The 25273-nt window shown below is 45.1% G+C and overlaps 1 protein-coding gene across 2 annotated transcripts in view; it reads left to right on the top strand.

The window, feature by feature from the left end:
• The window catches only part of ARHGAP24 (Rho GTPase activating protein 24), a 505935-nt gene that overhangs the window by 8429 nt on the left and 472233 nt on the right, over nt 1–25273 (top strand). Inside the window, exon 1 of one of the 2 annotated variants that reach the window (XM_060247094.1) lies at nt 13307–13605. The exons of the other annotated variant lie outside the window; for it this stretch is intronic. The gene's annotated coding sequence lies outside the window, so the exon portion shown is untranslated. Of the gene's footprint in view, nt 1–13306; nt 13606–25273 lie in introns of those variants that run through there. 2 annotated transcript variants of the gene reach the window in all.

Genomic DNA, 25273 nt, shown 5'->3' with positions numbered 1-25273 from the left:
GTGAAATGAACAGGGGCTATGCGATATGCATGCAGTAGTGTTGGTATGCAAGTCCCATTTGGAACCACAGAGAGCTGTGCAGTAAGATATTGCGGTGGATTGCACCCTATTGTTTAAAAAAGTTGAGATAATGAGCATTTGCATGGATGCTTGCATGTGAGAAAACATATCTGCAGTTTAACTCACATGGACAGTGAGTTTCAAGTTGCTTGGATCTGTTTCAAATACCTGGAAGACACCATGGGTCAGTGGTTTAGCATTGGCTTGGCATGTTGAAGGTCCCAAGTTCAGTTCTCAGCATCTTCAGTTAAAGGATCAGGAGTAGGTGATGTGGAAGAACTCTGTCTGAAACTCTGGAGAGCCACTGCCAATCTAAGTAGACAGTACTGGCCTTGATGGACCAATGTTTTGATTCAGTACAAGGCAGCTTCATGTGAGTTCGTGTGAGATTTCTGCCTTGAGAGAAGAATAAATGGCCTGTGGGTATTTTTTTTCTAGATACGATTAGATTCTCCCTTGTTCTGTATCATCTCAAAAGGGGAGGGACGGCGGCTCAGTGGTAGAGCATCTGCTTGGGAAGCAGAAGGTCCCAGGTTCAATCCCTGGGATCTCCAAAAAAGGGTCCAGGCAAATTGGTGTGGAAAACCTCAGCTTGAGACCCTGGAGAGCCGCTGCCAGTCTGAGAAGACAATACTGACTTTGATGGGTCTGATTCAGTATAAGGCAGCTTCATATGTTCATAAAATGTATTTATTATTCTTGTGTCCCATCAATTTTCAAACTTTGCTTTTCAGCTTTGGCTCCCAAAGCAACTTACAGTTTAAGACCAGTTTGGATATATCAGCCTAAAATATAATAAAAAGGTGCTTGGAGAGGGGGAGTTCTCAGTGAGGTCTGGGTTCAGGTGCAGTAAGGGTGTCTGTCTCCTCCTCCTTTTACCTCCTCTCCCTCCTCTGTTGATGATTGTTGTTGTGAACAGATATTCAAGCACGTACAAAGTGAGTTGGATCGACCAAAATCAATGGGGAAATTCAATTTGTGCTGATGGAGCACACTGTAATTTACTTTTCCTCTGTTTTCTGCTTTTCAAGCTCTGGCCAGAGCGTACTATCCTATACGCAAGCAGTACATCATAGCTTGAGTCAGCACAGCTGTGTATCCCAAGCATCTGAATCAAATCTCTGTTTATTTATTTAAAATATTTGTATACTGCCTTATTTCCATGGAATGAAGGCAGGTAATGGGGGGGGGGGGGCGCACAAGAAATGGCAAGGAAACCAAAACAACATAATGATCCATCAAGGGCAAAAAACACAGACAGGTCTGTTAGAACAGGGTCTAGGGTTGCCGGGTCCAATTCAAGAAATATCTGGAGACTTTGGTGGTAGAGCCAGGAGACATTGGGGTGGAGCCAGGAGCAAGGTTGTGACGAGCATAACTGAACTCCAAAGGGAGTTCTGGCTATCACGTATAAAGGGACCGCACACATTTTAAATGCCTTCCTTCTACTGGAAATAATGAAGGATAGGCGCAGCTTCTTTGGGGGTTCATAGAACTGGACCCCCTGGTGCAATCTTTTTGAAACTTGGAGTGTATTTTGGAGGGAGGCACAGGATGCCATGCTGAAAATTTAGTGCTTCTGTCTCAAAAAACAGCCCCCCCCCCCGAGCCCCGGATACCCACAAATCAATTCTCCATTATACCCGATGGGAATCAGTCTCCATAGGGAATAATGGAGAGCACAGCAGACATTCCCCCCTCCCTGCTTCCTGATGCCCCTGAAGCAGGGGGAGGGCTTCCAAGCCTGGGAATCCTTTGCCCCCACCTGGGGATCGGAAACCCTAACAGGGTCTCCCATCTTTTTCAAATGCAGGCACCATTAGAATTCTGACATAGTATGGTGGGTGCAGCCATAAAATGACTGCCATAGCATACCTTCTGTCACACAGTTAAGATCCTTATGCTGTGGTAGTAGCTGCTACTAGAATTCCAGGTGGGGCTGGTAGAAATCAGCTCCCCCGGAGAAAATGGCTGCTTTGAAGGATGAACTCTATGGCAGTGTACCGTGTTGAGGCTCTTCCCCTCCCCAAACTCCTCCCTCTCCTGGATCTCCCCCCAAAATCTCCAGGTACTTTTCAACACAGACCTGGCAACTCTGGCTGCTGCCAAAGCAACATTCTTTAAAAACTTTAAAATCTGCACAGCCAATCAAAATCTCCAATGATCAGTTTGCCCTGCCTGCTTCTAAAAACACCTTGGGGGCAACAGGAAAGGTGTGGGTGGGCAACACATTGGGGATTGCCATGTCAGAATAATTTACTCTTCACCAAATTCCCACTTAAATAAAATAAAGTCACGTACCTCTCTAAAAGCAGCAAGTGAAGGTGCTCTCTACCCCCATTCTGGTTAACCGTCTTGGAAGACTAGACCAGCCACAGAGAATGGCTGTGACCTAAACATTGCCATATGGACACTCTAAGAGAGAGCATCACTAGGAGAAGACTGTCTGAAGACTGTAGCTAGCATGTCGGAGTAAGCATTGGACGAAGTCCAGCATTCTGTTTCTAGCATTTCTCTAGTTTATGCTTCAGGAAATCTCAAAAGCATGACTTGGTGGTGGCGGTAATACCTGATGATCCCTGGGACTGTGTGGTGTTCTTGGAATTTTACAGTGAACATGGAGATTGCATTTAATTACCAGGATCAAAAAACTTAGAACATACAAGTGCTGAGTCTGCAAGGATTTGTGAGGGAGAGTGTTACTCATTTCCCCCCTGTATCCCCTTCGACACACTATCTCACCTCCTGGCAGTTCCAGTATCCTCTTTCCCTGCTTCCTTTTCTCCTTCACACTCCATCCTCCCAGTCTTCAACTTTATATATTACCATATACTGCATTTATACTGCAGCTTGCAGTATTCTCCGTTTTATCACAGAGCAGTAGACTAGCTGAGAGAAAATGACTGGCCCAAGCTCACTCGGCAAGCTTCCACGGCAGAGAGGAGGTTTGAATCTGGGTCTGAACCACAACTCCAGACCAGTTCTCAGCTGGGTAGTATCTCCCTGGAGGAGTTTTGCCAAGTTGCAGAAGTCGTGTTCTGGTCCCAGCCAAATCTTGCAAGTTTTGCTGGGCCCAAGTGAGTTGCATCTGGATGAGTCATGTATATTGCCTGGGAGCGACTTCTTTTCCAGGCCCCAATGTTGAAGGCTAGGACAAACAGATTTAAGGACAGTTTCTATCCAAGTGCTGTGGTTAGGTTAAATGCAGGGTTATGAAGGATTATCTGTTTTAGATGTATTTAATGGTTTTAATGGTTTAAATGGTTTAATGAATGTTTTTATGAATGTTTATCCGTTTTAGATGTATTTAAATGGTTTTAATGGTTTAAATGGTTTAATGGTTTTAGATGTATTTAAATGGTTTATGAATATGTGTGTTTGATGTGTTGGTATGTTTGTGGAAGAGCACCTCATTTCGTTGCTCTCTTTTTGTTGAGAACAATGACAATAAATTCATCTATCTATCTATCTATCTATCTATCTATCTATCTATCTATCTATCTATCTATCTATCTATCTATCTATCTATCTATCTATCTATCTATCAATGAGTCCTCCCACCAGGGCAGGGGTGGACTGTGAAAAAGAAATAGCCCCACAAAGGACCCTGCCCCTCCTCCTGCCTTTTACTGATAGATACCAAGGTTTAAAGGTTGGAAATATTGTTATGGTCACTCCTATAGTGGCTACTGAAATCGCAGATACTGATTTCCCACTCACCTTACACTGCTCTCACGTTCCTCTTCTCAGCAGGGCTTCCTTCCGATTTCACACTATCTGCCCTGGGGCTGCAGCTAGCGTCGGACTTTTCTCGCTGCAAGCAGAAACTCTTAAAAACCAGTTTCTGTTTGCGGTGCAAAAATGCTGATGCTAGCTGCAGCCCCGGGGCAGATAGTGTGAAATCAGAAGGAAGCCTCCCTGAGAAGAGGAACATGAGAGCGGCATAAGGTGAGTGGGAAATCAGTCAGAGTGTACATTTCTTAAATGTACATGTGCTGCTGCTGTTTGTGTTTTTAAAATCTCCCCTTTTTAAAGGTTTAAGATTTATCTGCAAACCTAGGGCTTTTCTCCTTTTTGTAAGATCTGTCTTGTGTGTTTATGGTTCCAGTGTCCGGATTTAAATATCCACAGATTAGGCCATGTGGAGAATTAAATATTTTAATTTAATCAAAATGTTGGTTTATCTAGCTCAGTGTGATCTACTTGCAGCAGCACTCTGGAGTCTCATGCAGAGATCCATTATATTATTTCCCAACATTTCCTGTGTAAGATCCTTAATTTGCTGATGCTAGTGACTGAACCTGTACTAGGATCTTCTATAAGCAAAGGGTATGCTCTGCCACAGAACTGAAAACCCTTTCATTAAAGCCGGAAGTTTCCTAGACGTGAATACAGAGCACTCCAGACAACATGTAGGTATTAATGTAATTAATTATATGTTTAAGTACATGGAATTGACTTGCCCTTTCTGTTTGTCATTCATATGACTTTTGAGCTTATTATGTCTGAATATGGGAGTTCCGCTAAGTCACTGTAGCTATTAGCCACTGATGAACCTGTACTCTGGGAATTTGTGCAACTTGCCTTTAAACCAACTAAACTAATGTTGAATTTATGCCTTTGAAGCCATGTAAACTAGCTGACATCACTCCATGCTGTTCTGCAAAGTCTAAATAAAATTTGGGAACCTATGTAAGAGAATAGATTGGGCCATCCACATTCCTTCTGTTGTTAGAGCACAGTTGTTTTTGCTGAATCCTAAGGTAGAGAATCCATAAGGAGATGTGTTGCAAGCTGTATAGTCTCTGTATTGGAGACCTTCTGACAACCTAGTTTTCCATATGGATCTAATCATCATATTGCAAACACCACAAATAAGTACAAAAGTATTCTCCAAAGCCCACCCGTAGACAGTTCCTGATGTACTTCAGAAGGTTCAATTGTAGGTAAACCCCCAGCTAGGGTTGCCAACCCTCAGTTGGGGGCAGAGGATCCCTTGGCTTGGAGGCCCTCCCCCCGCTTCAGGGTTATCAGGAAGTAGGAGGGGGGAGAGGAAATGGCTGCTGGGCACTCCATCATACCCTATGGAGACTGGTCCCCATAGGGTATAATAGTGAATCAATCTGTGGGTATCTGGAGCTCTTGGGAGGGGGGGCTGTTTTATTGAGGTAGATGAACCACATTTTTAGCATAGCATCTGGTGCTTCTCAAACCTCCCCCCAAATTTCAAAAATATTGGACCAGGGAATCCAATTCTATAAGCCCTCAAAGAAGGTGCCACCATCCTTCATTATTTCCAGTGGAGGGAAGGCATTTAAAAGGAGCATGGTCCCTTTAAATGTGATGGCCAGAACTCCCTTTGGAGTTCAGTCGTGCTTGTCACAACCTTGCTCCTGGCCCAACCACCAAAGTCTCCTGACTCCACCTCAAAGTCCCCAGATATTTCTTGGGCCTGGCAACACCACCCCCAGCCCCGTGGGCACTGAGATGCTTTTGAAAAATGCATAACAAATATTCATTCTTGCCAGAGGCTGTCCTCAGCCTTCCAGAAATGCCAGACTAACCGTGATATGATATCACTGCATGGTCTTGAAGGGTGTGGTATTTTGGCACCCAGTTCGTTGCTTGTTATATTAGCAAGTATCAATGGGTTCTGTGTATGTTTGCTCTTTTTCGTTTGTTGTTTTGTTTTGGATGTATGAATTTCCTTGGAGAATTTTTGCTAAACATCAGCTAAACTTTTTAAACTAAACCCCCCTCCCCCGCCCAGCCCCATGCAGGACACTCCAGATTTTGTTTTTGTTGAAAGTCAATGCCAGCCATAAGTGAAGAAATCCTGATATTATTTTCATACAAAGGATCATGTTGAATTTCAGTTGCAAAACCTGCATTGGCCAGAATGCTCATTCATTACAAATGTATCCAGCTTTCATTTCGGCATTAATAATCATGAGATGTATACATAAATCACGTGTGAGTTTCTTGCATGCTATTTAAACTTCACTTCTGTACTGAAGATCACTTGAGCTGTTTTGTGGTCTAACTGACATGTTTTTTGTGTATCATTTCTGATCTGTGCAATTGACCCAATAATGCAAGGGATTTCTGATCTTTTTTTATTCTTATGTGGATTTGTGATAGATGTGTGGAATCCTATAGTTTTATTGAACATTTATCAAATAAATGAAATATGTAACTTCCCCACCAAAAATCACAGATGTTCACTGTGTTACAAAGCGTTAATGGGCAGCCAGTTCTAAATTTATACACACGATCATTTTTTATTCATTTGGGGTTTTTTTAATGATGCCATAATGTCCAACCTCCAATCAACCATTTTCTCCGAGGGAACTGATCTCTGTTATCCAGAGCTCCAGTTGTAATTCCAGGAGTACTCCAGTCCACCCCTTGGAGGTTGGCACCCATGGTTAAGTGGTGCTTTCTCTCCTTCCCTTTCTTTATACACACACTCACATACATTTGTATCCTCTAAGCACAATTTTGGGAACTGTGCAATATCATTTGAAGCCTGGAAAATGTTAAGATGATGACAACAGAAAAATCTCTCATTGTGCAGCCACCGGTAATTACAGCCTCCACAATGGAACATTTTTTTGTCTTGCTCCACCGACTATCAAACCAAGCGGCTTGGCTCTGTGAAGTGTTCATCCCCAGGTCTGGCAAACTCTGGACCTTTCTTTTTCTTTTTTGCCTTCTAGCATTCAGGGTGCATTGCTGTTTTCTCTCTGTTTTTTTCAGTGAGCTCAAATCAACGTTTTGGCTTCCCTTTAGTTCGAACAAGATCAAAATTGTGTCTTGCAGTCTTGCATGCACGGACAACCACTGGTTATCCGTTGAAAAGTTGATTTGGTTACTTGCCTTAAAAAAAAAAAAAGCCCAGCAAGGTCTGGACCCTGAAAAGACACTTCTCGTTGGCAGGCTGCAGTATTTGTGCAGCTGTTCCCACAGGTCTGCTTTAATTTTTTTCCTTCCCCTTTTCAAAATCCAAGTGTAAATTGACATCTGTGTCTAGAGGGAGGGAGGGAGGAGTGTGGTTTCTTACAGGGTCTGACAGGATCAGACTCGGAAGGACATTAAGCTTCTGCTAAGGTTAGGCAGCTACAGGGTGAATACAGTCTGTGTACATTCCTGCTTAGGCTTGTCTGTTTTTCTGGTCTGGATTTCCATTTATTTGGAGTGGGGATAAAATGACGAAACAAGGGGAATGCATTTAAATACAAATGAGTCATTCTACTTGAAGGAGGTGGGGACTGGGAGAGAGTTTTGAAGGGTGCCAGCTTTGAATATTTCTGCTTGTTGTTCTTTCTTGGTACATGGAGCTGGGAGAATAGTATTTTAAGCATGACAAATTAAAAGCTTGTAAAAAAGGGTTTCCTAATCCAGCTGGCTGGTTGTGGCTTGAATGAAAGAAGAGGAAAGTTCAAAGGTGCAGCTGAAACGGGTACGAATATCTATAATTCTGCCTTAGACCGAGTGAGGCCATTGGTCCATCTAGTGCAGTGTTGTTTACTGTGACTGGTGGTGTCGGCCTTCCAATCCCGCCCCTCCCCTCCCCATGAATGCCCCAGGCAGAAGTCTTTTTTAGCACTGCTGTCTGGAGTAATTTTAGCTGGAAAAGTCAGGGACAGTGCTTGGGACATTTGGTGTATAAAGCATGTGCTTTGTCAATGAGTTATGTAGGCCCTTCCCTTCCAAGTTTTTTTTAAAAGGCCAGCAACCCATCTGCTCCAGTTAGAAAATGCTTCCCAGTGGAGGAGTATTCAAACACCATGCCTGATAATTCACAAGACACACACACTGATACTCTGCTGACCCCCTTCCCCCTCCCCATGCTGAACTTCATCTGAAAAGCAGGGCATTGGAGAAGGAAAAGGCTAGAGAACGTCCACAATTATAATTATTAATAGGATTGTCAATCTCCAGGTGGGCCTGAAGATTCCCTCTCTCCCCGAATGACAGCTGATCTCCAGAAGACTGATTGGTTCCCTTGGAGGAAATGGCAGCTTTGGGGGGTGGTATCTATGACATTATATCCCACTGAGGTCCTTCCCCTCCCTAAACCCAGCCTGTGGTATATTGGTACAATTGTTTTAAGAACAGCTCCCAGGGGTTCACTAGTAAGGAGTGGCTCAGGTAGGGTGGCCAGATTGGGAAATACCTGGAGATTTTGAGGATGGAGCCTGAGGAGGGTGGGGTTTGGGAAGGCGAGAGACCTCAAAAGCATAAAGTCCACCTTCCAAAGAAGCCGTTTTCTCCAGGTGAACTGATTTCTGGAGATCAGTTATAATAGTGGAGGATCTCCAGCCACCACCTGGAGGCTGGCAACCCTAAGCTGAGGTCTTGTGACCCTAACTGGAGGAGGAGTTAAAGTTATTTATTTATTTATTCTATAACTTATATCCTGCCCTTCCCACAAAGTGGCTCAGGGCAGCTCACAACAAACAATAAAACGGAATTCAAAATTATTACATTTAAAAGTTAAAACATTTAAAAACCTAAAAAACCTTAAAATTTTAACATTAAATCTATACCATATGAGTCACAGAAGTCTAATAAGCTACATTTATTTCCCAGTCAGGCGTAGGGTAACCGGAAGAGGGTTGTCTTACAGGCCCTGTGGAACTGAGCAAGGTCCCGCAGGGCCCTCACCTCTTCCGGCAGCTGGTTCCACCATGTAGGGGCCATTGTGGAAAAGGCCCTGTCTCTGGTTGTCTTGAGACGGACTTCCTTAGGCCCGGGGATGGTGAGAAGGTTTTGAGTCCCAGACCTCAGTACTCTCTGGGGAACGTGTGGGGAGAGACGGTCCTTCAGGTAGGCAGGTCCCAGGCCATATAGGGCTTTAAAGGTAATGACCAGCACCTTGTAACGGACTTTGTATGTTATTGGGAGCCAGTGCAGAGCCCGGAGACCCGGTCGAATGTGCCCCCACCTTGGGATGCCCAATAACAGCCGGGCTGCGGCATTCTGCACCAGCTGCAATTTCCGGGTCCGGCACAGGGGCAGCCCCATGTAGAGGGCATTGCAGTAATCCAACCTCGAGGTGACCGTAGCGTGGATCACTGTTGCTAGGCTGTCGCGGTCCAGGAAGGGGGCCAACTTACTTGCCCGTCTGGCCTTGCCCGTCTAAAGTTACTGATTAGTTGTGACCTGTTTAGTTGTGACCTGTTCTGTTAGTTGGCTGTTGTGTTCCAATAAACACCATTCCTATGACCACTACTGCCTTCAGCACAGATCCTTTCCTGCCCTAAAGACATAACGCTCCACCCCCCCAAAATCTCCAGGAATTCCCCAAGCCAGAGTTGGCAGCCCTATTATGGAATGACAACAGGGTGTTGTCAGAGTTTTAGGACCCATAAAGTATAACTGTAGTTGAGGCTTTTCCCCCCTGGGGGAACATGGTGGAACAGGGTTCTGGAACCACTTTGTGGAAACAAAATTTTCAAAAAAAAAAAAAAGGTTTAAAAGTTCATGAGGGGCACTTATGGGTTTCCCCTTCATTCCCCTTTTGAGAGTTCCGGTACCTCTTTTCCCAGGGAAATAGCCCCCTGACTGTAATCTTTAAATGGCAAGGGTGGTGTTGAAGTAGGGTTTCCAAGTCCAATTCAAGAAATATCTGGGGACTTTGGGGGTGGAGACAGGAGACATTGGGGTGGAGCCAGGAGCAAGGGTGTGGCAAGCATAATTTAACTGCAAGGGAGTTCTGGCCATCACATTTAAAGGGACCACACATCTTTTAAATCCCTTCCCTCCATAGGAAATAATAAAGGATAGGGGCACCTTCTTTTGGGGCTCATAGAATTGGACCGCCTGGTCCAATCTTTTTGAAATTGGGGGGTTATTTTGGGGAGAGGTACTGGATGCTATGCTGCAAATTTGGTGCCTCAACCTCAAAAAACAGCCCCCCCAGAGCCCCAGATACCCGCCAATCAATTTTCCATTATTTCCTATGAGAATAAGTCTCCATAGGAAATAATAGAGTTCCCTCCCCCCGTTTTCTCTCTCTCGCTCACACACGCTTAACTGTCTCTGGTGCAAGTGGGCAGCCGTGTTGGTCTGAAGCAGTAGAACAAAGCCTCCACAACCAGGTCTGGAAAGTACAGGGGCTATGCTGCTCTTTTACAAACGCACTCACTTGTCCGAAAGGAAAGCAAAACAAACAGAGGGGCAGCACTCTCAGGAGGTCTGCTGTTGCTTACCCTTCCCCATGAAGTACTTCCTGCTTCAATTTAAAGGCACACACACATTTTAAAACTGTACCTGTTTGCAGGTCCTGCCCAAGATCTAGAGGTACAGGGTGGGTGTGGGGTAGGAGCTTCCCCTGCTGGCCAGCTTGCTGGAGAAAACCTGTAAAACCCAGGAATCCCCCGCTGGGATCTGGGGATTGGGAGGCCTAAGGGGAAGGAAAGGGGTGAGGAGAAGCTGCTGCAATCAGGGCTGGGTGGGAGGGGAAGGGAAGGGGCGAGGAGAAGCTTCTGCGATCGGGGTTGGGTGGGAAGGGAAGGGGTAAGGAGAAGCTGCTGCGATCGGGGCTTGGTGGGAAGGGAAGGGCCGCCATTTTTCCCCCGCTTCCGGATTTTTGGTGAGCAGGGGAGGAGGCTTCAAATTGGGGGGTCCCCCTCCCAGGGCATGTGATTGGGAAGCCTGTGTTGAAGACATCAGGTCTCTGATTTCAACACACAAAGAATATCTGTCTCTGTGAGCACTGGTCAACAAGACACAGCCCTTCTTCCCCTAAAAGCTTGGAACTTCCTTTTACCATTTCATTTAAGATGGGTGCATGTCCAGAGAACATGAATCCAGGTGAGATTTATATTTGACTTCATACTCAAGGCCAGTTGCTGTGTTGGAATAATGTGAAAATTTTGTCCCAGATTCTCCAGAAGATCCATGGTTGCTGCAGAACAGACAACAGAGATCAGTCCTCCAAGGAAAAAATGGTTGCTTTAGACTAGAGCAGGAAAAAGTCTATGGTTTTCCCCGGACAGTCTAGCAATTTGGGAGGGCTAAACTCTATGGTACTTCTGCCGGAGGATGCAGGGGACTTGGCAACCCTAAGCTGGCTCAAAGCACCAACCCTTTATTTGCAAGGACACAACTCCAGGAAGCCTGAGCTTCAGCTGTCTATATAGGAACACTGAAAGTGAAACCAGCTCCATTCCATTGAAACATGTTGTAGCACAGACAGAGTTGCAAGGAAAAAGTGGAATGGATTTTCCATCAAGATCTCTGCGCCCTATCTATCTGGACACAAAGACCTTAATGGAAAATCCACTCCACGTTCTCTCCACAGCTTTGATGGAGAGTCCGTTCCATGTTTACCTTGCAGAAAGGCAGGGGACTGAAAGAACAGCTTTGTCAGCTTTGGAGCTTTAAATGGTGAGGATGGGAGTGGGGAGAAAAGGGCCCCGGGGCCTGACTAAAGCCTGGGTAGGCTGGTTCTGGCTCTTGAGCCAGATGTTTGACACCCCTGATCTGGAAGATGTATGACTATGCACATTCAGAGTCAATCAACCTCTGAATCCCAGAGCCAGGAGGCAACATCAGGGGATGGCCTTGGTCTTTCTGCTCTGCTGTTGGACCTCCAACAGAATCCTGGACTAGATAGACCATTAGTCTGATCCAGCAGCGCTCTTCTTATGTTCTTAAGATACAGGTTGATTGCTGTGTCCTGTGGCATGAAGACTACCTTAAGTTTTTGATTGGTCCCAACCCTTGATAGTACTTTGTTGTGGTTTCATGAGCAATTTTGTACGGAATGCTGGAGCAGGACAGTCCAACCTTTAAATTCCTATGCAGGGATTTGTGATGCAGTTTGCCCAACTGGGTGCTTGGCCTACAGGTGGATATTGATTCCTGCCACTTTTTAAAATCCATGCATTTCTTCTATATATTTATGCACAGTCAACCCTTTAATATTCATTTGTACTAGTTTCTTGTCCCTATCTGTCCCTCATCTATACCTGAGAGGTAGGGTAGGCTGCATCCCACAGCAAAACTGTGGAGGAGCTTGTATCCTGCATTGAATTTAAGCAAACATCTCCCTCTGTTAAAATATAGTCCAGTACGCAAGATGTGTACCTGGCATGTTTCTGGCATCCAAAAGAAGGAGGTGAGTCATTACATAAGAAGAGCCCTACTGGATCAGACCAGTGGTCCATCTAGTCCAGCATCCCGTCTCACAAAGTGGCCAACAAGTTCCTCTGGAGGGCCAATAACAGGGCACAGAGGCCAAGGTCTTTCCCTGGTTTTGACTCCCGGCACTGAAATTCAGAGAGTGACTGCCTCTGAACGTGGAGGTTCCCCTCAGTTACCATGACTAGCAGCCACTGATAGACTTATCTTCCATGAATCTATCCAGTCTCCTTTTTAAAGCTGTCTGTGCCTGTGACCATCACTACATCGTCTGTCAGCGAATTCCACATTTTAATCCTGCCTGCAAGCTTGTGGAAAGGCTTTCTGTTTGCCTGTTCATGCATTAGGAAGTGAGAGGTCCTGGATCAGTGGAGGAGCCTCCGCTTATCATGCAGAAGGTCCTGAGTTCAATCTCTGGTATCTCCAGTTAGGAAAAAAAGAGAGAAAGAAAAAACAGGCATTAGGTGACATGAAAGACCTCTGCCTAAGACCCTGGAGAGTCACTGCTAGTCTAAGTAGCTAATACCGACTTTGATGGACCAGGGGTCCAATCCAGTATAAGATAGCATTATGTGTTCATGCAGGGGGGCATTCTGGAGTCCTGGAGGCAGAGTTCCTAAGGGCAGGATCTTGGTTTCATACCCTGATGTGAATCCCCCAGGGAAAACTGAGTTCATCCCTGGGCATGAAACTCCAGACATTTCACATCACCCCTATGAGAGCTGCTGCTGCTGTCAACGCTTTGGTCGATTAACATCTGGAGAGTCAATCCACTATCTCTATTACTTTGGTAAGGCTGGGGTGGGGTGGGGGGAGGAAAAACAAGGAAGCAGGAGGGGAGGGGAAGAGTTGCAGGGGGGGGGGGGTTCCTACTGGCTGCGATGCAGAGAGCTGAGCCAGGCAGAGTTCCGTCAGCGCAGTATTGTAGTGGTACTGTTTGCTGCTGAGTCCTCTTTTGTTCCGTATGTGCTGAATTCCCACGTGCATGCTCTTGCCTCCCTTCTGCTTTCCTGCCGCTCGCAGGGGTCCAAGAATGCCTCTCTGCTGACACCAGCGAAGGGCTGAAGCAGCAAGTCGAAAGAACGACACACGGGCGCATATGGTTGAGGTGATTGATCATGTAATGAGATTAAGGCTTTGCGCACTGGTGCCGTAGAACGCAGGAACATGCTGCTCCGGCTACCTTTATTACCAGTCAATTTGCAAAGTACAGTGCATTAGTTCAGTGGAGGTGGCCTTTTCCGTTGTTGTTGTTCTTAATCTTGCTAAATGCTGCACGAGGAATCCTAAACGATTCAGCTCCATTCAGATGTGGTGTTTGATAGTATCACTCCTGGGATCCCCCCTTGTGATCTCTTCATCTGCTAACACAGACGGGGAAAGCTGCAGATTGTGAGTTTTACTCTCTCTCTCTTTCTCTTATTTATTTGGGGAGGGAAGGAGGTGGGGGGGAAGAGAGAAATTTATATCCTATCTTTGTAGACAGAATATGCTGCTGCTTGTTTTGGTAGCGATATTCTACTCTGTTTCTCTCTCACTACGTGGCAGAGGTTTTCCCTGCCGCGACTGCTGCCTCAAGTGCGCATTAGATAATGTCAAATTATAGTGTGTAATACCTGGTGGGCGTCTGCAATAAATGGGTCTCTCATTTGTGATCGCAGCTCTTATTTATTCCATCCCCTCCAAGTGCCAAATGAATTTTGAGCCCTGGGAAACAATAAGAAAAGGAAAGGTAATATTACAACGGCGAGATGTCGACAGTGATTGCGGCAGATGAATTTCAGAGGGCTGAAGCAGGACAGGTTGGACTTAGCAAGGTGATGCTCTCATCAGCCCAGAGGGAGAGAAGCAGCTTTTCCTTCTGTACTTCTGCCTGTGTTTGTGCTCTGTCGTTGGAGTGGTTGTTAGGGTTGTGTTTCATGGGAATCAGCGGGAAGCATTGTTTGCTGTTTATTTTCCTTCTTTTTCCAAACGACCAGGTCACATCTGTATTCTGGACTCTGAGTCTGCTTCAAAAGCTTTTTGCTATTTCCCTTTTCCAAACCCAAGGCTTGCCGCTAGGTTCATTAGTCCCTAGTACTTGAGAGAGAGAGAGAGAGAGACCCTTAGAGTGTGTTCATACAGTACAACATCCCTGCCTGTCCTGTCTCCTTGTCAAGTTGAGGACTTGGTTGCTGTTGCCCCTTCTTTTCAAACTTGCAATCATTTCTAAATGCCGGGCTTTGATCTAGTTGGGAACTGGCGTGTTCGTGCATTTGGAAGTATTTTGAGTTGAGTTTAAATAGCATAGATGCCTCATTACAGTGACAGTTGAACTTTTCAAGGGCTTTATTTGGGCCTGGTCTTCTGCACTTAGTATCCCTATAAAACAGGCTGGACAATCTTTTTAAGTCTTGAAGGGCATATCTGAAGTATATTGTGAGCCGAATGGCCTGCAGTGTTTTCAAATAACAACAAAACTTAGTTTCTCTGTATAGTTCATAGCATTTCTTGACACAGTGTTTAACTAAGTTATGGAACTCACGGCTACAAGATGTGGTGATGGATGCTGACTTTAGATGGCTTTGAAAGTTACTGAACACATTCGTGGAGGTGAAGTCCATCAGCAGCTATTAGCTCTGTTGGCTCAATGGATCCTTCTATGTTCAGAGGGTGTATATTGGAATCCAATTGCTGGAGGCAACATCAATTCAAAGCTTTGTCTTCTATGATCTTGTTTGTGGTCTTTCAGGACATCTGACTGACCACTGCAGGAAGCAGAATTCTGGACAACAGGAACCATTGGTCATGCACCAAAAACATTATCCCAGTGTATAGAACTGGAACCCATGTGCACCCCATTAGAAACACATCCCCCTGGCTTGCACATCCTGTCATCCACCAAGCTGAATGCCCATATGTCAGCCCATCAGAGGATCAATAAATTTCTTAGCTTTATCTGGGACTGAGAAAATTGGGGGGGGGGGGGGGCTGTCAAGCACAATATAAGATTAGTGCCTGGCATTAAGATGAATGGGTCAGAGGTTGCCCAGATCCAGAGGTGGAATTCTAGCAGGAGCTCTTTGCATATTAGGCCACACCCCCTGATGTAGCCAATCCTCCAAGAACTTACAAGGCTCTTTTTTGTAAGCTCTTGGAGGATTGGCTACATCAGGGGTGTGTGGCCTAATATGCAAAGGAGCTCCTGCTAGAATTCCACCCCTTCCCAGATCTAACATAGTCTGTGCTGATCCATGGTCCTGCAGGGGAAGGCTGTTGGTATCCTGATCTGGGATGGCAAATATCACTGAAAGGGATTCAAAATAACATTGACAGTATCACAATGTCTTTGTTTAAATCCAGGGCTTTTTTTGTGCGGGAACGCACAGGAATGCAGTCCCAGCTGGCTTAGCATCAGGGGGTGTGGCCTAATATGCAAATGAGTTCCTGCTGGGCTTTTTCTACAAAAAAGCCCTGTTTAAATCTATGGCACAGTCACATTAGAAGAAGAAGAGTTGGTTTTATACCTTGCCCATCTCTACCCGAAGAGGTCTTGGAGTGGCTTACAATCACCTTCCCTTCCTCTTCCCATAAGAGATGCCCTGTGAGGCAGTTGGGGCTGAGAGAGCTCTGAGAGCATTGCTCTTGAGAGAGCAGCTCTGAGGGAATTGTGACTGACCCAAGTCACCCAGTTGGATGCATGTGGAGGAGGAGGAGTGGGGAATCAGATCTGGCTCTCCAGATTAGAATTCGCTGCTCTTAATCACTACACCAAACTGGCATAGCATTGGACACTCCAATTTCAAAAAGTAAGGCCATTTTGGAGTAGCGGACAAGACCGGAAGGTGTGGGTTCCAATCCCATCTCTGCTGTGAAGCTCAGTGGTCAGTCCTGGGCCAGTCTCCCTCCTCCCTCCCTCAGCTTCACCTGTCTTACAGCATTATTACTATGATAAAACAGGAGAGGGGAACATTGAGCATGCCCCCCTGAACTCTGAGGAGTGTGAGTCAGAGTTAAAACGTGGTAGATAGAATGAAGTGTACCCTAGGGCTGAAAAAGATGCAGACAAGAGCAAGGAGATTGCTCAAGAAGATGGGAATGCCTTCCCTTGGAGGAAAGGCAAAATATCTGAGTCTCTTTTGCTTGGTTGGTGGGTGTGGGGAGGACAGCAAACAAGGAGGGAGCTGTTACAGGTTAATAAATTATGCATGGTATATGAAGGGTGGATGTTATTTTCCTGCTTTCATAATACATAGATCTCAGAGTCACCAAGTGAAATTCCTTAGCCAACTATCAGAAGAAGACTGCAGTTTTATACCCCACCCTTCTTTCTGAATCAAAGACTCGGAGCAATTTACAATCTCCTATATCTTCCTTCCCCACAGCAGACGCCCTGTGAGGTGGGTGGGGCTGAGAGAGCTCTCACAGAAGCGGCCCTTTCAAGGACAACTCTTGTGAAAGCCATGGCTACCCCAAGGCCATTCCAGCAGCTGCAAGTGGAGGAGCGGGGAATCAAACCCAGTTCTCCCAATCTGAATTAGCCCACCAAAACCAGTGCCATGTAGATTTTATATATCAACCATGCTGTTATAGAATAAGGAAGGGGCACTGAGCCCTCCAGTTTTGCCCTCTTGCCAGGGAACCTGCTTCCTTGCTGCAAGAAGCAGCTGTCTTATCTCTGCTTGCTCTGTGGCTTAGTCGTAGAAATGTCGATTGCCATCTTCCAGTTTCCAACCGAGCAGCACCCATGGAGTTGGAACAGCAGAATTGTTACAGTCGTCCCTGAGGTAGCTGACAAGCCAGGGACTGGACTGAATGCTAGCACTAACAGGAAGAAGATGCTTAGGGGCTCTAGGGCTGTTACAGACAGACACAAGTGCCATCAAGTTGCAATCTCAGCAAGGGGCTTTCAAAGACAACCGAGAAGCAGAGGTGGTGGTTTGCCATTGCCTTCCTCTGCAGAGTCTTTCTTGGTGGTCTCCCATCCAAGCACTGACCCTGCTGAGCGTCTGAGATCTGACGAGATCAGGCCATACTCACCATGTTGCTTTCCCTCCCCTAGGACTGTTAGCCTGTTCCTATATTGCTTTGAAGCTGATGAACTACAGAACTGTGTGAGAGCTGAAAAGCAGGATGAGCACTGTTTTTGCGTTTTAATTACCTTTTACTGCTCATGACAAGGAAGGCAGCATAGTATAGCTCGATCTCATCTGATCGTGGAAGCTAAGTAGGGTCAGTACTTGGAAGGGAGGTCAACAAGGATGACTCTGCAGAGGAAAGTAGTGGCAGACCACATCTGCTTTTCATGCCTTGAAAGCCCCCATAAATCAGCTACAGCAATTTATACAAACATGGTGTTCATGACTGGCTGTCCAATAGTCACGATTTGTGCCATTGTTTATCTCGCTATGCCCCACCTCTTTTCCAAGAAGTTTGGAAGGAAGGAAGGAAAGAGAGAAAGAGAAAGAAAGAACATTAAAACACACATCATAATCAGCTTCCAGATATATTGCAAGTCCGTGGAATGCTGTTATTTTAAGATGGGGGAGGTAAGGAAAAAGTCTAGTCACTTTTTGTAGTGCAGCACTGTCAAAATGTCGCATATTAAATCTGCTCCAGCTGCTGCCAAAGGAAACCCTCCCCACACACAATGGAAATGAGGGTTTTTAAAAATAGGTACAGAAAATTATGACTTTTTAATTAAAAGTGCAGCCAGTAAAGTAGGAAATAGCTGACTGCAGGTTCTTACAAAGTGTTCAGGTAAGATGTCAGTGGGGAACATTTTACGCCAATGAAATTGCAGGATTGCTTTCACTCGCTTCCTCTAACCAGATTTGTTAGTTCTAAACTAAATCAACTCCAGATTTTACATGATCACTTTAACCCTTTGGTGTTTTTTGCAAACAACAATTAGACTTCCTGGTCAGCTGAGCTAAATTTGGGCCATGGCTCAATTATAGAAAATGTACTTGTGGGTAGATAGTCCCAGGTCCGGACCCTAGCACTTCTAGTTATAAAAGGATTGCAGATATGGAATCTGGAAAAGCATTTTGTCTGGGACCTTGGAAGACTGCTCTCAGGCAGAATCTGACTATGGAATAAGGCTTTTTTGTATGTCCCTATATTAAGTACCTTCCATATGAACATTCCTTTTGCCTCCCCACCCCCCAAAATAATCTATTGATATCTAAATATGGTACAGTAAGTGGTATTTATCTAGATCTTTATTTTGTATTAGAAAATTAGACAAAGTATTAATAAGCAAATCTGTTTTAAGATTGAGAGTAGGAAGGGAAGCCATGAAGGAGTTAGAGAAGATGCTTAAGGCTAAGGATGTGTTACTAGAGTATAAGAAAAAAAGGTAGGTAGTCCCCTGTGCAAGCATCAGTTGTTTTCGACTCTGGGGTGACGTTGCTTTCACAACTTTTTCACGGCAGGCTTTTTACGGGGTGGTTTGCCATTGCCTTCCCCAGTCATCTACACTTTCCCCCCAGCAAGCTGGGTACTCATTTTACTGACCTCGGAAGGATGGAAGGCTGAGTCAACCTTGAGCCAGCTACCTAAACCAGCTTCCGCTGGGATCGAACACAGGTCGTGAGCAGAGCTTAGGACTGCGGTACTGCAGCTTTAACACTCTGCGCCACGGGGCTCTAGAGTTTATGAAGGGTGCATGTTATTTTCCTGTTTTCATAAGAATGAAATAATTTAAATAATTCAATTGAAATAGTTAAAATAATTCATACTATAGGATTCCCAATTAATATGTATGGGTGTGAAGAAAGCTGATGGGAAGAAAGTAGATTCCTTCGAAATGTGATGTTGGAGGAGAGTTTTATGGATACCATGGAGTGCCAAGAGTAGGTTCTAGATCAAATCAAGACTGAACTGCTCTTTAAAGCTAAAGTGACCAAACTGGGGCTATTGTACTTTGGGCACATTATGAGAAGACGAGAGTCACTGGAAAAACCAATAATGCTAGGAAAAGTTGAAGGCATAGGAAAAAAGGAAGACCCGACATGAAACAGATTGACTCAACAAAGAAAGCCACAGCCCTTTGTTTGCAAGACCTGAGCAAGGCTCTTAACAATAGAAAGTTTTGAGGATTGTTCATTCGTAGGGTGCCATAAGTGATTGGAGTTCTTCCAGTATGCTAAGAAGCTTGTGGTTAAGAGCGATCTGCTAGACATTACATAGGGGACTTCAAATAAGCTTTGACAATCTCAACAACAGCATGAGTAAACATGTATAGGATAAAAGGACAGGTCCTTTTGTGAATTAGTAACTGGCTAACCAACAGGAAGCAGATAACTTCTCATGGAGGAGGGGGAGCAGTCAGGGATGTGTGTTAGAGCCAGTCATATCTGATTCATTCGTAAGTGATCCGGCATCTGGGGTGAACAGTAAAATGGCCATGTTTGCAGATGACACCAAGTTGTTCAAGATGGTGAAAATCAAAAAAGATTGTGAGTTGGTGAAAAAAAAATAGTAATTGAGGTACAGAGTAATCAGGGGTTGTTTTGTAGAAAAACAGGTGGTGGAACTCATTAGCATAACTCATTAGCATATGCCGCCACCTCCCACCAGCCAAAAGCAACCTGATGCAAGAAAGGAGAGCCCTGGGTGAGCGAGGCCTGCTTGGTCTATCTAGAGGTCTAGCCAGCCCAAGCAGGTCTCCTGCCCCCCCCAGTTAAAGGGCTAGCAAGCCACCCACCACCCAAAATCACATAAGTGGAGAAAGGGTGGCACGGGATTCTCCAGGGGTTAATGAGGACTGCTGGGGGTGTGGAAAAGCCCCTGGTGGCTGACTGGCTGCCCGCTCTCCTAATCCAGCTATGCAGCTGCATCTACTATTCAATGGACAAGGTAGGTGGGGAGAAAGAGGGGGAACCCGCAGAAAGGTTCAGGAGCTGTGCACCTGTGAGCTCCTGCTGAATCTGAGGTCTGAGTGTAATTCTTAGAAGTGATGCATGCTCATACAAAATTCCTAACTGCATATACATTTATACTGTCTTAACTGGTAGCGACTTACCAGAAGGACATTATATTTAGACTTCCAAAGGCTTTTCATGAGGTCCCTTACTAGTGACTCCTCAGCAAGCTTAGCACAGTTATGGAATAAGCGGACAGGTCTTCTTCTGGATTAAAAATTGGCTTAATGGCAGGAAGCAAAGTGTAGGAATAAATGGACAGTTCTCACCATGGAGGGAAGTAAGCAGTGGGGTCCCACAGAGATCAGTATTGGGACCAGTGCGGCCTTACAGAGATTGGTACAGGGACCAGTTCTATTTACTTTGTTTATGAATGATTGGGAATTGGGGGTCAGCTGTGTAGTAGCCAACCTTGAATACCAAATTAATCTGTTGTGGCCAAATTTGGAATACTTTTTACAGTTCTGGTTTCCCCATCTCAAAAAGAGCTGGAGAAGGTGCAGAAAAGGGCAAGCAAAATGCTCAAGCAAATTGAATACCTTCCCTATAAAGACAGGCTAAGAAGTCTGGTTTGTTTGTTCTTTTTGTTTAGATAGAAGGTTACTAAGAGGGGCAGAGATTTATAAAATTATGTGCAAGAGGTTGAAGGTAAATATTCTTCTCTCTGGATATGTGAGAACTTACAAGAGGATTGCCAGCAACCATGTGTTGGAGGTCTCTTGGAGTTACAGTGGACCTCCAGACTACAGAGATCCATTGGGAAAAACAACTGCTTTGGATGGTGGGCAATATAGTATTATAGCCCATTGAGGTCCTTTCTCTCTCCAAAACCTGGAGTTGGTAACCCTAACTCAGGGGCACCCAATGTAGCTGTTGCCAGGGCAGGCAAAAGAAAGTATGTTTCCTTTAATGCATATTTAACTTATTCATGGTGACCACTGGTTTAGATGGTTTTAAAAAGGAGTTAGATAAATTCATGGAAGGTAGGTTCATCCATGGACAGACACCCCCTCCCATCAGATTGTTATTCTCTGAAAAACTGAGAGCCAAACTACACTGCAGTGTTTTTTAATAGCCCACCTTTATAAACAAATTTTCCTCTAAAATGGCATCGGTAGTTACAGGTTGGACCCATGACTGCGGTAGCAAATAATTGGTTCTGAGCCCCTTCTCGTGCAGGCAAATTTGCTTCTGATTTGGCTGGAATCACCTACTTGGGCCAGGAGGTGCTCTGTGCCTTCTCTGGGACACGGCATCCCAGCGATAAGGTTGCCAGCTCCTGGTTGGGAAATACCTGGAGATTCCGGGGCGGGGGGTGGAACCTGAGAAGGGCGAAGCTTGGGGAGAGGAGGGACTTCAGCAGGGCATAATATCATAAGAGTTCACCTTCCAAAGTCCATCTTCTTCAACTGCACTGTTCTCTGTTGCCTGGAGATCAATTGTGATTTCAGGAGACCCCAGCTACCTCCTGGAGATTGGCTCCTGATATTGGAAGAAGATGTACTTCCCTTTCCCCAGGTAATTCTCATTCTCTAGGCTGTAGTGCTTCAATGAATAGGTGTCAGGAGGGCTTTTTTTGTAGAAAAAGCCCAGCAGGAACTCTTTTCCATATTAGGTCACACCCCCTGATGTCACCATTGTTTTACACAGGGATTTTTGTTGTTGAAGAAGCCCAGCAGGAACTTATTTGCATATTAGGCCATACGCCTGATGCTAAGCTAGCTGGAACTGCATTCTGGTGTGTTCCTGCTAAAAAAAACAAGTGCTGGGTGTTAGGAGGCCTTTCTGATGCTGCATAGCTACTAGGAGTGGTTGGCTGTGACGTTTGTGTTCTAAGTGTTTGCTTCTCTGTAATACTCATTGTTCCTCCTCTCGGCACAATAGGCGTTTAAAGTCTTTAGTTCTTTAATGATCTACATGTTACGCTCTACTTGGCACCCCCCAATTCACAGGCAAAGAAGAAAGAAGCTTCTGTTATCCTATTTTGATCCAAATCCTGTGCCAAATAAAATCCTGAGATTAAACAGGAATTGAAGCACCTAAACTGTTTTATCTGAGCAGGCGGATGTTCCTGTTCTTGCTCATTATTTCTAGCTTTTATTAACACTGTTTCTTGGGGTGGGGGTGGATGGGGAACAGGAACTATAATAGCGGAAAGACACCCCCTCCCTAAAATAACTTTGAACAGCGCAGTTCCAGTGATTGGGGTTCTTTTGTGTCCATGAAACAGATATGCTGAATATTAGCAGCATGTAGTTTTACCTTCTTATCCATCTGCTTCAGATCTGACCTGTGGCCTCCTTCTTGGTTAGCTAGGAGTCTGTTCTCTTAGATTTAAAGTCACAACATTGGTCAGTCCAAAGAGCATCCTTTAAACAGCTGCCTGCTTTTCGCCTTTGCTTCTTTAACAAGTACTTCCATCATGGAGAGGAACTGTGGCTCAGTGGTGGAGCATCAGCTTTGCATGCTGAAGATCCTAGGTACAATCCCTGGCATCTCCAGTTAAAAGGAGAAGGCAGTGGGTGATGAGAGGGCTTCTAGTGTCCTGGCTTCACTGGTGGACTTCCTGATGGCACCTGGGTTTTTGGCCACTGTGTGGCAGACTAAGAACATAACATAAGAGAAGCCATGTTGGATGAGGCCAATGGCCCATCCAGTCCAACACTCTGTGTCATACAGTGGCCAAAAAGAGTGTTGGACTGAATGGGCCATTGGTCTGATCCAGCATGGCTTCTTTAATGTTCTTAGACCCCTGGAGAGCCCTTACCAGTCTGACTTGGATGGACCAAGGGTCTGATTGAGTTTAAGGCAGCAGCAGCCGCTTTGTGGGTTCATGTGCTGAGTAAGAAAATGACACTAGAATTTTATTTTGGACATGGGTTCATTGTCTTTTGAACTTGCCCCAAGAAAGCCACCTTTCAATTCGAGTTGTCTAAGCTTGGGAGTTGTCTAAGCTTGGGAGGCATTTGTGACCTCTTGAGTTCTCCCTTCTGTTACCAGATTCCTGTTGAGTTTCCAGACTAAATTCAAGGAGCTGATGTTGACCTTTAAACCTCCAGACAAAGGGCGACTAAGTATCAGCCTCCAATCAGATGCAACCTTGGGAATTCTATCTTGCTTCTGGCAGCTCTGCCACATTTTAATCAAGGTGTACTAAAAAGTTTCTCTTGTAAGGAAAACCAGTTTTCAGCTGTTGCGAGATATTCCACGCTATGGATGTTGCATGCCCAACCACATGTCCTAAAACTACAAAGGCAAAAGGTAAATGCAATTTTGGGCTGTATTAACAGAAGTATAGTGTCCAGATCACATGAAGTGATGGTATCACTTTACTCTTCTCTAGTAAGACCTAACCTGGAATATTGTGTTTGGTTTTGGGCACCACATTTTAAGAAGGATATAGACAAGCTGGGATGATCCAGAGGAGGAGAGTGATGAAGGTGGTAAGGGGTCTAGAAACCAAATCCTAGAAAGAAAGGTTGAAGGTATATTTAGCCTGGAGAGGAGGTGGCTGAGAGATGATATGATCACCATCTTCAAGTACTTGAAGGGCTGTTATATAGAGGATGGTGCAGAATTGTTTTCTGTTGCCCCAGAAGGTAGGACCAGAACCAATGGGTTGAAATTAAAATCAGAAGTTTCCGACTCAACATTAGGAAGAACTTCCTGACAGAGTGGTTCCTCAGTGGAACAGGCTTCCTTGGGAAATGGTGGGCTCTCCTTCCTTGGAGGCTAGATGGCCATCTGACAGCAATGCTGTTCTTGTGAATGTAGGGGGAAGTACTTGTGAGTTTCCTGCATTGTGCATGGGGTTGGACTATGTGACCCTGGGGGTCCCTTCCAACTCTATGATTCTGTGATTCTATGACTTACTGCTACATTAATTTTATTGTAGATCCTGACCAGAAAAGAAGTTGTACTTGGTGTGTTGGTGGAGGGGCAATGGCTCAGTGGTAGAGCATCTGCTTTAAAGTAAGGAAAACAACATATCCCAGCAAACTGGAACATGCTTTTTTCTATACTTCATTAGTTCTCTTCAGAAGTTTTAATGGGGAACATTAGTACATTGTGTGAGTGGTGGTGGTGGATAAGAACAGCAAACTTTGTCCTTGACCTGTGTTCATTCATTGAAGCATATGTCTAGGACTTGTGTGTATATATTTATACACGCACATGCCTCTTCCTTCTAAACTTATATGTACAAAGTCTCTCTATCTGCATTTGATTGATGGTGTGTAAATTTGGGGGCTGGAAAGTTGCCACAATCCTGCTCCACCTCCCGTAATCTCATTTGTGTAGAGCCGCTTAGAACAATGGAAAAGGGCTATAGCAGGACCTCCATGACCTCTGCCTTGCTATAAAAGGATTGATTCCATAATCCAAGTCAGAGCACAATGGCGTGGTTTGCATATTAAGCCCAGCAAAATGTGGACCTACCTTGACAGAATTGCTTTATAGTAGCATACGGTGCCAGCTAATGAAACACGAGTTATGGAACTGGTGACGGAAGTGATTTGCTTCTACAGCTGACCTTAGGAGCATGGTACTGTCATGCTAATAGGTTATTCGGGGGAAAGTGCTGTTAAGTTGCAGCCAGTTTATGGTGACCCCCCATGAGGTTTTTAAGACAAGAAACAAACCAAAGTGGCTTGTTATTCCCTGCCTCTGCATAGCAGTGCTGTACTTCCTTAGCGTACTAACCAGGACCGACCCTGCTTAACTTCCAAGATCTGTTGAGATCGAGCTAGCCTGGGACATCCTGATCAGGTTATTTTGACATCCAGGTTGTTTAGATAGAGTCAATACTGCTAGAGGATTAGGATTAGCTACTTTGAAGGAGAAATTTCCCTTGGTAAGGGGGGAAGGTATTGGACTGCTCACAAGTGTCAGAATAAATAACTGGCCCATTCAAAGATGGAAAGATGCCCTTCAGCAGTAGTGTTTGGTCTGATGGAACTTAGAAGCTAGGGTTGCCAATCCCCAGGTGGGGGCAGGGGATCCCCTGGTTTGGAGGTCATCAGAAAGTGGGGGGGAGGAGGGAAAATGTCTTCCGGGCACTCCATTATTTCCTGTGGAGACCAATTCCTGTAGGGTATAATGGAGAATTGATCCGTGGGTATATTGGCCTCTGGGGGGCTATTGGTAGATGCACC

This window comes from Heteronotia binoei, chromosome 9, assembly GCF_032191835.1.
Source record: "Heteronotia binoei isolate CCM8104 ecotype False Entrance Well chromosome 9, APGP_CSIRO_Hbin_v1, whole genome shotgun sequence".
Lineage (NCBI taxonomy): Eukaryota > Metazoa > Chordata > Lepidosauria > Squamata > Gekkonidae > Heteronotia > Heteronotia binoei.
Note: the sequence above shows the minus strand (reverse complement) of the source record. Positions and strands in the feature narration are given on the sequence as shown.